This window comes from Lutra lutra, chromosome 2, assembly GCF_902655055.1.
Source record: "Lutra lutra chromosome 2, mLutLut1.2, whole genome shotgun sequence".
Lineage (NCBI taxonomy): Eukaryota > Metazoa > Chordata > Mammalia > Carnivora > Mustelidae > Lutra > Lutra lutra.
In genome coordinates, this window is record NC_062279.1 from 2,861,285 (window position 1) to 2,872,781 (window position 11,497).

Consider the following 11,497-nt stretch of genomic DNA (forward strand, 5'->3'; position numbering starts at 1 on the left):
TTCAAGGAAAACCACAGTGCTGTGGGGACAGAGCAGCCACACTCCTGAACATCCCAATTCCACTCGACAACTGAAGCTCACTGCAACTTTTCCCATTCAGTCATTGAATGCAGGGTGACTCACTCCCATGTGGGAATATCAGCCTGGAGAGTCTCCAAGCCTAAGAAGGTAGGGAATCCTGTTTTGATTGGGACCCCATGGCAAACTTGTAGACATTTGTCAGAAGGGGAGACACACAGCTGTGTCAATGAGGCTACCCCTCTTTCCCAGAGCCTCTGGTTGATAAAATCATTATTCAAAGCCATGCAGATCCCAGGGACCATGAAGGTCATGGGAAAGCTAAGGTCATGAGTTTGCTGTGTAGCTCAGTTTTGCGCCAAGAGCGTCAATTTGCAGGAGGCTGGAGTAAGATGGCAGAGTGCCTGAGTGAGGCACACGCTATCTCCAGCACCCAAATTTACAAGAAGATGAGGTGCCTCCTTTCTGGTGTTTGTGACTGTTCAGTGTATGGTCATGGAATGCTCACATAGCTGGTGACACATGATTTCCTGGTGTCACATGATTTCCTGGTGTCTGTGAAGGTGACTCGGGAAGAGATTAGCATTTGATTCTGCAGACTGAATGAAACCTCCACAGTGCGAGTTGGCTTTATCTGGCTGCTAAGGGCTTGCAGAGAACAGAAAGGCAGATCAAGAGGGAATTCTGTCCATCTGGAGCTGGGACACCCACCTCCTCTTGCCCTCAGACATCGGTGCTGCAAGTTCAGACTCAAGGACTAATATCCCAGGAGTCCCGTCCACTCTAGTTCTCGGGCCTTCAGCCCCCCTGGTCTTGGCCCAAGTCATGCCACCAGCTTCCCTGGTTCTCCAAACCATGGTATATCCCACCTCATCTTCTTCAACATCAACTCAGAAGAAGCATGATGGGTCAGATTGTATTCTACTGGCAAGCTAAGATGTTGGTCTACAAGACTCGTGGATCACAGGCAGAGATCTCTTACTCGCAGGACAGCAAACAGCACCATTTTTATGTTCACATCATTTCCCCTGGCACTTCAGTCCTGGGGGGTGACACTGACAGACCCAGGCGGGTGCTCACTGTGAGTCACAGCTGGAGAAACTTCACTCTTAGGGACCCCACGTGTTTTTCTAATAGTGTGCTACAAACCTGCTTGCACTTTGCTCTGTGGAAAATACCACTTCCCAGAGCCACCTGCTGTATCAGAATCTTTGACGTGATTGTCTGGGATAAATGGCAGGTAATGCCTCCATTCACTAGACATGGAGAAACATGAGGAATCCGTTTTCCAACACCCATGTGCTTCCTGTCAAGACTGCACCTGCTGGGGCTCAGAGCTCATAAAACGGTTGTTTTATATATTTTGTCCACATTTCAGAGGAGTTTTAACAGAGGCTAAATTTAATACCAGTGAATTTTTCATGCCCAGAACCAGAGGTCTCTAAGCTAATTTTTAAATAAAATTTATCAGGCACTTGCTACCTGCCAGAGCAGAGACCTAGATAAAATGATGCAAGAAGTCCTCAGTGAGCTGATGAGTTCCTGGCAGAAACACTGTCCTCCTACTATGAGTAATGCAAAAAGCAGTGAGCGCCACAGAAATCCCACTCTTGCTGCTCTGTAAGAGCTAAATCCAGAGGGGATTTGTGAAGGATCCTGGGGAAAGGATGACCTGACTGAGGGCTGAAGAGTCAGGACAGTGGCATGATTACACAGATCACGTCCAGCAGAGGCTGGTCCCAGGTGAGGGCTGTGGGGACACATGGGGCGCCTCAGGAAGAACGGCCGTATCAGTGTCCTCCTTGTTCCCACGGCTCTGGTCACCAAGTACATGCGGGTTCCTCCACCTCCCGTTCCAACCCCCATCCATGTACATTCCACATGAGAGCCACACGAGAGCCACCAAGGTGTCGTTTTGCTTTGAGTTTCGCTGATTCAAACTTTAACTGAGATTTCACAGGACCACAGATCAACTCAGGTCACATCTCTTCTCTCTCTGTGACTCACACTTGCATTTATGCATCAGCTGGAGACCCTCCATCAGAGAGATTCATGCCACATGTCTGTTCCTCCAATGCACAGGATTAACCAGTGCAAAAGCCACGTTACCTCTGTCTCTTACGGGTTTGGTCTCCATCGATTTTCTTTGCAGCGTTACAACGCCATAATCACTTGACTGATCTGAGGGACCTCTGCGAACCTACGAATGTTACTGCTGATAAATCCTTCACAAAACAGATGACCGTTGTTTAGAAACCCAAGTGGGTCATTTCATTGTCCTTGGGAAAGTAATCCAGTGGCCTCTCATTCTTTCATGACAAGTGCCAACCTTCAGTTGCTTCTACAGCTGCCTCTGCAGAAAAGAAAGGCGAAGGAAGACCCCATAAGACATCATAATTGAAGGTCCCGGGCTATTAGTCATGGAGAGTAAACTCACTCATATTTTCAAAGCCAAGCTTCATTCCGAGAAGTAATGATGATATACAAAAGGTGAGATGATGTGAATCACCAGTGATAGATCTTCCCCAGCTTCAATGGGGTTACGTCCCAATAAACCCAGCCTGAGTGGAAAATATCACATTGAAATGCACTTAATATGTCCAACCTACCAGACATCCTAGCTTAGCCAGCCCACCTCACACGCCCTTAGCACACCGACATTAGACTATAGTTGGGCCAAATCCTCTAACACAAAGCTTATCTTACCATAAAGGGTTGACTCTCTCATGTGATGTAGTGAATATTATTCTGAAGGTGACAAACAGAACGTGTGCTTGTGTACAGGACGCCTGTCCTTGTGCTGGTGGTTGACCCGGTGATGGTGTGGCCCACTGGGCGCTGTGGCTGCCGCTGCCCAGCATCACAGGAACGGACCTGCCACATATTGTTACCCCAGGAAAAGATCAAGTCCAACTTTGGAAGGTTTCTGCAGACTCTGGATCACTTTGCACCATTGAAAGACAGAGAACGTTTGTATTTGACATGCTAACATTGGTTGTGTCCAAAGAAGCAGGGACACCAACATATGTGTTCTGGTTTCAGAAGCTCTAGAAGCTTCCAGGGCACTGAACACTTCAAAAATATTTCAAATCCTTTCTCACAGTCCCTTGACCCAGATGTGTGGCAAAATCCCCAAGATCCTGCCTTCAATGTTCTTCCAGGAGGAAACAGGCTAGAACAATTGTTGTTCCACATCTGATTGATTTTTACTCAATTTGCATGTGGAGATTCCCTTAATATTGCCATAAATCTTGGAGCCATGGACAGGACAACAGAATGTGTGGTTTGGTCTTCATACAATTCAATGCCGATGTATTCATCAGGATCAAATCAGAGACAACACCACACAACAGTTTTTGACCAGAAAAAGTTCAATATAAAGAATTATCACCAATAAAGAGAGTAACTTACTCAGGAGAAAATATGAGATTCTGAAGAGCACAGGGAGAGAGAGCTGCTTTAGGGACCAGTCCCTGGCTGTGGGGGCAGTGAGAGTACCCAAAGAGGAAACAAATCTGGGGTGAGGCATGGTCCCACTGTGGGGCGTGCCTGGCTCACTGGATGGTTGGGGGACCTACCTGAGTCAGTGAGATGGGGGAACTCTCCTGGCTCACCAGTTGGGAGATGATGACCAAGAAGCAATCAACCCATAACAAGCACCCTTGCTAAGCTCATGCTAGCCTCCTTATTTCCTTCTCTCCTTTGGTCAGAAGGACAATATGGCCACATGCTCATTTCTACTCACCGTCTTATTTTTCCTAACATAGGATCTCTTTGACCTGTACACTGTTTTCTAAATTCTCTTTACAAACTCTTTTTTCTTTTTTTTTTTTTCTGATCAAGATTGATACGGGTTTCCCAGTTAGCGATTAAATTTTTAAGAATGGACACTGGCCCCACAGGGCTCTGGGGTCTGGACCTGCCTGTCTCAGCAGCCATTCATGAGTCTTACTTCCCACCTGGGTTTTCAGATTTCTCACATGCATCCCGAAGCTTCCCGAGGGCCTTCACACTTGAAGGTCCCAGTGGACTGTGGTGCCCCCCAACCCCTGAACAAACAGGACACACAGTGGGGGGGTATGCAGCACTCAAGGTGAAGCCTGGGTCAGACGTTGTTAGGACTCAGGGATCTTGACCATGCGTGCTTCATGCTCCACCACTTGGTCCCAGAAACAGCAAGGCCAGCAACCCAAAGGCTTACTGGAGGACAGGCATCCCTCCTTATCTGCTGGGGGTCACCACACCTCCCAAGGGGGTGGCTGAGACCACCGGGGTACCTGGCCCTATGGAGTCTATTCTGTCCTCTACACACACCCTATGGTACAGCGCAGTTGAGAAAGCGGGCACGGTGAGAGGCTAACAACAGTACCCGACAACCACATAGAATGGCTTGAACCACTTCCTATCCCGAGTTAGGTGACTGTGGTCTCTCTGGATCCCAGAACATTCTACTGCTCTGCACTCAGCCTTCTCGGAATGCTGTGAGATGACGCAATGCCACCCCAAAGGGGAGGGGAGGGGAATGAGGTAGGTGGGATGTAGGCGGGGTGTAGTGGGATGTAGGCAGGATGTAGGGGGGATGTAGGCGGGATGTAGGGGAGTGTAGGTGGGGTGTAGGCGGATGGTGGTAGGGTGTGGCGGGGGAAGGCGGGATGTAGGCGAGTTGAAGGTGGATGTAGGCGGGGTGTAGGGGGGATGTAGGTGGGATGTAGGGGGAATATAGGGAGGGATGTAGGGGGGATTTAGGGGGGTGTGGGCAGGATGTAGGTGGGATGTAGATGGGATATAGGCGGGATGTGGGGGGATGTACTCTGGAGCTTCTGAGCCACATCGGGAGGAGGAACCATGGCTTCCTGGGGGGCTGAGGGGTAAGGGATCCTGCAAAGCACCTGGAAGTGGGCACGCTTTTCACTCCCCAGTCCCTGAGCAGCATCACGGAAGCCGGGAGGTGCGATGGCTCTGCACAAACTGGCCCATGGGAGCCACACAATCAGTGTGTCCCTGAGGCCCCATGAGCACTGAGGGAGGAGGACAGGGAGGACGTGACAGGGACACTGGGCCTGAGTATTGGCTTGGGAGGCATTCCTCGCTGGCCCTGTGCTCATGCCTCTCTGTCTTCTCCACCTTCCCTAGGGATGCAGCAGCCCCAGGGAGAGTGTGGGGGGCCAGGGATTTATCTGAGGCCTTGGCCGTCCTACAAGAATGATGCTGACACCTGTGTCCTACAAGGCCATCCTGCCAGGATGCTGACACCTACATTTTGGGGAGCTCCTGGCTCGCAGCATTGATGATCAAGTCCTACACCACCATTAAATGATACAAAGAAATTCTGACTCTGTTGCTGTTTATATCAATTAGGAATCCTTTGATTTCAGTTAATAGAAAATACCAACCCACAATAACGACGTGTGTGGTGTCCAATCTCTCTTCTCCGATACAGTGTAAACTTCATGACAGTTGACACTAAGTTGATCTTGTTTACCTACAGCCTGAAAGCTTTCACAGGGCTTTGTGTGTAGTCAGGATTAATACTTTCTTTTAAATTAAAAAATTAAAACAGTCTGGGTTTACTCTAGGCAGTATATCATGTGGGATACTTTCTTGTAGAGATGAGTGAATATTAGCTCTGAACCAAGCCCTGTTAGGTTTTGAGCTAAAATGTAGACAAGATCCCCAAGAACTTCCCATGGAGCTCCCAATCTAGAGGCTGTGGGATGGCCGAGTTTGAATGGGAAAACCCAGCATTATGGTGTACAGAGGGCAAGTAGGGGATGCTGGGCACCAAGAGCCACTGAAGGGTTTGGAAGTGTGCTCTCTTTGGCAACACACATACTGAAGGGTTTGGAAGTGAGTGATGACAAGCTCGGATTTGAATAAGAGAGAAGTTTCTACGGCCTCACTGGAGAAGAGGAGCTCTTGGAGCAGAGACACTGAGCTCAGAGTGGTCTAGCTGGGAGGCAGCCTGACCCCCTGAGCTGGGCCAGGGACATAGGGACAAGGAGGAGCAGTGATGGGAGACAGAGGCTGAGAAGGGGGGTTTTCTTGGGCAGGGGATGGAGGACAGGGGTGGTCTCTGGGGTCTGATTGAGGCTGTGCAGTGAGCTCACTGATATATCATGACCACTCCAGCTGTAGGCAGACCTTGCCCATGACCGGGTGCCTCCTCATCTGTTTGCATGGGGTGTGCCTGCTGGGGTGGCTGCCACTGTGGTTCCACACAGAGAAAGCAGTGCCCGCCGCCGTGACCATGTGAGGAGGCAACAGCCCCACTGCGAGTTTAACTTCACTCCCCTAACAAGGACCTTCCTCTGGTGAGAGACACACAGGGCCGCTGGACATGGAGCATTTGCTAAGCAGCCCGGATAACAGAATCACCCTGGTGTTTTGCGGGACACGACCAACTCACAGGTCTGGGGGCACCTCATTTCATCATGAGAAATCAGGCAGCCGGAGGGATACCCCTGTTTCTAGAACCAGGAGCCTTTCTGGGGCCACTGCTCGGCGTTGGCAGAGATGTATGACCCAGCGGGGAGAGGGTAAGTCCTCCGCTCGCCCAGCTCAGCCGTGTCCTTCGGTTGCTCTCCATTGGAGGGGAGGAGTGATTTGTCACCGTGAACATCACTTTCAACCAAGCTGAAGCTTAAGTGCCTAGTGAACATTCCCTGATGTTTTTTCAGACAGAGAGGAGAGGTCTGCCCTGCCCTCCTTGTGTTCTCCGCAACGGGAGCGTTTACTCTTTCTCCTCAAGGCCTGTGTGCTCGGCCCTGGAGAGTGGACAGAAGGTGAGACTTAGGAACGTCCCAACACCGATCCCGGCCGTTGTCGCACAACTGCTTTCTGTATTCACTCTGACTTGTCCTGCTTCCTGAAATACGTCAAAATTCATTGGACGCTAATCAAGCTCCACATGATGATTGAGAAGGCAGGGAGATTTCAGGTTATTTGCTGTTTGTAACAATTAGGAATGGTTTTATTTCAAGCAATGGAAACCCACAGCACCTTGGCAGCATGGGGTCACACTGAGTCCTAGAGAGGAGGGGCCCCCCCAGAGCATCAGCTCCCCCAACCATCAGTGCTGCTCCCTCTGCGACAACACCCTCACTCAGTCTCTCACCCATCATGGTCACCAGGGAGCTGCCAGGCTCTCTGGGGCCATTGCTCCAACGCCCAGGCAGAGGGAAGACAGACTTTTTTTTTTAACCAAAATTTAAATATAATCTGTGTTATAATCTCTGTGTTAGTGAGGCAGTGGCTGTGCCCAAGAACAGCCGAGCCCCACGCTACAGTGCTAGGCTTTGGGTTGGGATCCAGAGTCCCCACAGCACATGGACCAGCAGAGGATGGACAGGGAGCCATGAGGGTTGATGTGCTCTAAGCTGGGATGTCCAAGCCAGCAAGTGTCCACCACAAAGGACGATTAATAAACATGTTTGTGTCGGCATCATTTAGGTGATATGGTCACCACTAGGGACCATGCAGATTTCCTTCTCCTAACTTGGAAGGAGGGTTTACCCAGCAGGGAAAACAGATTGCTTAAAATACTCAGTGTCCTGTGATGCAAAATGGAACTCCTCTGTCCTTTCACGTTGTCTTCTTCTTCCTTTTTTTTTAAGATTTTATTTATTTATTTGACAGACAGAGATCACAAGTAGGCAGAGAGGCAGGCAGGAGAGAGAGGAGGAAGCAGGCTCCCCACTGAGCAGAGAGCCTGATGTGGGGCTTGATTCCAGGACCTTGGGACCATGACCTAAGCCAAAGGCAGAGGCTTTAACCCACTGAGCCACCCAGGTGCCCCTCACGTTGTCTTCTAATTGTGTTTCCACTTTCAAAGCAGAAGACAACAGGTCATAAACATACAGGCATCCTAGACGCATCTTGGCAGAATTCACGGAGGGACGGAAAAATCTGTTCTTTGATGATGATCCTCCCCAGGGCCTCCCTTTTACTTGAAAGAGAACCAGGAATTTGGAGGGGGTCTTCGGAAGGGGCAATAATGGGTAGCGAACTAGTGGGTTCTTCTTTACGAGGGACTCTGAATGGGGAAGGTGCACGGAGCAGACAGGTTTATAAGCAAAGTTATCACACTTATTCACGGGGTTGTTCAAATCCTTCTGTTTGATCTGTCTGCTTCTGGGGACCGCAATGCCAAAATCTCCTCCATCATGTTTTGGGTTGGTCAGTTTCTCCTCCCAACTCCAACAATGTTTTCTTTGTTATTGTAAGACTGGTTTACTCGCTGCAAACAAACTGCTTATTCGCTCTTCTGCCCTTCTGGTGAATTTGTTCCATCTCAAAAGTCACCGGGCAATCCCCCACAATCGTGAAATAGAAAGTAGCCGTCCACAGACAAAACCCTATTTGCGTCCGAAAGGGAAGAGGACTGAAATGGATTAAGAAATAGCTATGGGGGAGGAGTCAAGATGGCGGAGAAGTAGCAGCTGAGACGACTTCAGGTAGCGGGAGATCAGCCAGATAGCTTATCTAAAGATTGCAAACACCTACAAATCCAACGGGAGATCGAAGAGAAGAACAGCAACTCTAGAAACAGAAAATCAACCACTATCTGAAAGGTAGGACTGGCGGAGAAGTGAATCCAAAGCGACGGGAAGATAGACTGCGGGGGGAGGGGCCGGCTCCTGGCGAGCGGCAGAGCAACGGAGCACAAAATCAGGACTTTTAAAAGTCTGTTCCACTGAGGGACATCGCTCCAGAGGCTTAACTGGGGTGAAGCCCAGGCGGGGACAGCGTGGCCTCAGGTCCCACAGGGTCACAGAAGGATCGGGGGTGTCTGAGTGTCGCAGAGCTTACCGGTATTAGAACAGGGAAGCCGGCTACAGAGAGAGAGCCGAGGAGTGATTCTCAGCTCGGGGTTACCTTGAACCAGTCGCAGGCTCGGTCAGCTCAGAGCGCGGCCGGAGGCAGGGTGACGGGAGTCATTGGTCGCTGTACTCTGAGGGCGCACTGAGGAGTGGGGCCCCGGGCTCTCGGCTCCTCCTGGCTGAAAACTGGGAGGCCGCCATCTTCATTCCCGTCTTCGGGAACTCTACGGAAAGCGCTCAGGGAACAAAAACTCCCGAAAGCAAACACAGCAAACCCGAGCGGATTACTCAGCCCAGCCCCGGGTAAGGGCGGTGCAACTCCGCCTGGGGTAAAGACGCTTGAGAATCACTACAACAGGCCCCTCCCCCAGAAAATCAATAAGAAACCCAGCCAGGACCAAGTTCACCTACCAAGGAGTGCAGGTTCAATACCAAGGAGAGCGGCGGAATTCCAGAGGAGGAGAAAGCAAAGCACAGAACTCATGGCTTTCTCCCCATGATTCTTTAGCCTTGCAGTTAATTTAATTTTTTTTTCTTTTTCAATTTTTTTTTCTTCTTCTGCTAAATTTTTTTAACTTTTACCCTTTTCTTTTTTAAAGTTTTCTAACTAGTTTATCTAATATATATATATATATTTTTTCTTTTCCTTTGTATATTTTTTCTTTATTGGTTTTCTTTTTTTAATTGTTTCTTCTTCTTTGTCTTTTTTCTTTTTTCTTTCTGAACCTCTTTTTATCCCCTTTCTACCCCCTCACGATTTGGGATCTCTTCTGATTTGGCTAAAGCACATTTTCCTGGGGTTGTTGCCAACCTTTTAGTATTTTACTTGCTCCTTTATATACTCGTATCTGGACAAAATGAGAAGGCGGAAAAATACACCACAAAAAAAAAAAAAAAAAAAACAAGAAGCAGTACCAAAGGCTAGGGACCTAATCAATACAGACATTGGTAATATGTCAGATCTAGAGTTCAGAATGACGATTCTCAAGGTTCTAGCCAGGCTCGAAAAAGGCATGGAAGAAATTAGAGAAACCCTCTCGGGAGAGATAAAAGCCCTTTCTGGAGAAATAAAAGAACAAAAATCGAACCAAGTTGAAATAAAAAAAGCTATTAATGAGGTGCAATCAAAAATGGAGGCTCTCACTGCTAGGATAAATGAGGCAGAAGAAAGAATTAGCGATATAGAAGACCAAATGACAGAGAATAAAGAAGCTGAGCAAAAGAGAGACAAACAGCTACTGGACCATGAGGGGAGAATTCGAGAGATAAGTGACAACAGAAGACGAAACAATATTAGAATAATTGGGATTCCAGAAGAAGAGGAAACAGAGAGGGGAGCAGAAGGTATGTTGGAGAGAATTATTGGAGAGAATTTCCCCAATATGGCAAAGGGAACAAGCATCAAAATCCAGGAGGTTCAGAGAACCCCCCTCAAGATCAATAAGAATAGGTCCACACCCTGTCACCTAATAGTAAAATTTACAAGTCTTAGTGACAAAGAGAAGATCCTGAAAGCAGCCCGGGAAAAGAAGTCTGTAATGTACAATGGTAAAAATATTAGATTGGCAGCAGACTTATCCACAGAGACCTGGCAGGCCAGAAAGAGCTGGCATGATATATTCAGAGTACTAAACGAGAAAAACATGCAGCCAAGAATACTATATCCAGCTAGGCTATCATTGAAAATAGAAGGAGAGATTAAAAGCTTCCAGGACAAACAAAAACTGAAAGAATTTGCAAATACCAAACCAGCTCTACAGGAAATCTTGAAAGGGGTCCTTTAAGCAAAGAGAGACCCTAAAAGTAGTAGATCAGAAAGAAACAGAGACAATATACAATAACAGTCACCTTACAGGCAATACAATGGCACTAAATTCATATCTCTCAATACTTACCCTGAATGTTAATGGGCTAAATGCCCCAATCAAAAGACACAGGGTATCAGAATGGATAAAAAAACAAAATCCATCTATATGTTGCCTACAGGAAACTCATCTTAAACCCGAAGACACCTCCAGGTTTAAAGTGAGGGGGTGGAAAAGAATTTACCATGCTAATGGACATCAGAAGAAAGCAGGAGTGGCAATCCTTATAACAGATAAATTAGATTTTAAGCCAAAGACTATAATAAGAGATGAGGAAGGACACTATATCATACTCAAAGGGTCTGTCCAACAAGAAAATCTAACAATTTTAATATCTATGCCCCTAACGTGGAAGCAGCCAACTATATAAACCAATTGAAAACAAAATCAAAGAAACACATCGACAATAATACAATAATAGTGGGGGGCTTTAACACTCCCCTCACTGAAATGGACAGATCATCCAAGCAAAAGATCAACAAGGAAATAAAGGCCTTAAATGACACACTGGACCAGATGGACATCACAGATATATTCAGAACATTTCATCCCAAAGCAACAGAATACACATTCTTCTCTAGTGCACATGGGACATTCTCCAGAATAGATCACATTCTTGGTCCTAAATCAAGTCTCAACCATTATCAAAAGATTGGAATCATTCCCTGCATATTTTCAGACCACAATGCTCTGAAGCTAGAACTCAATCACAAGAGGAAATTTGGAAAGAACCCAAATACATGGAGACTAAACAGCATCCTTCTAAAGAATGAATGGGTCAACCAGGAAATTAAA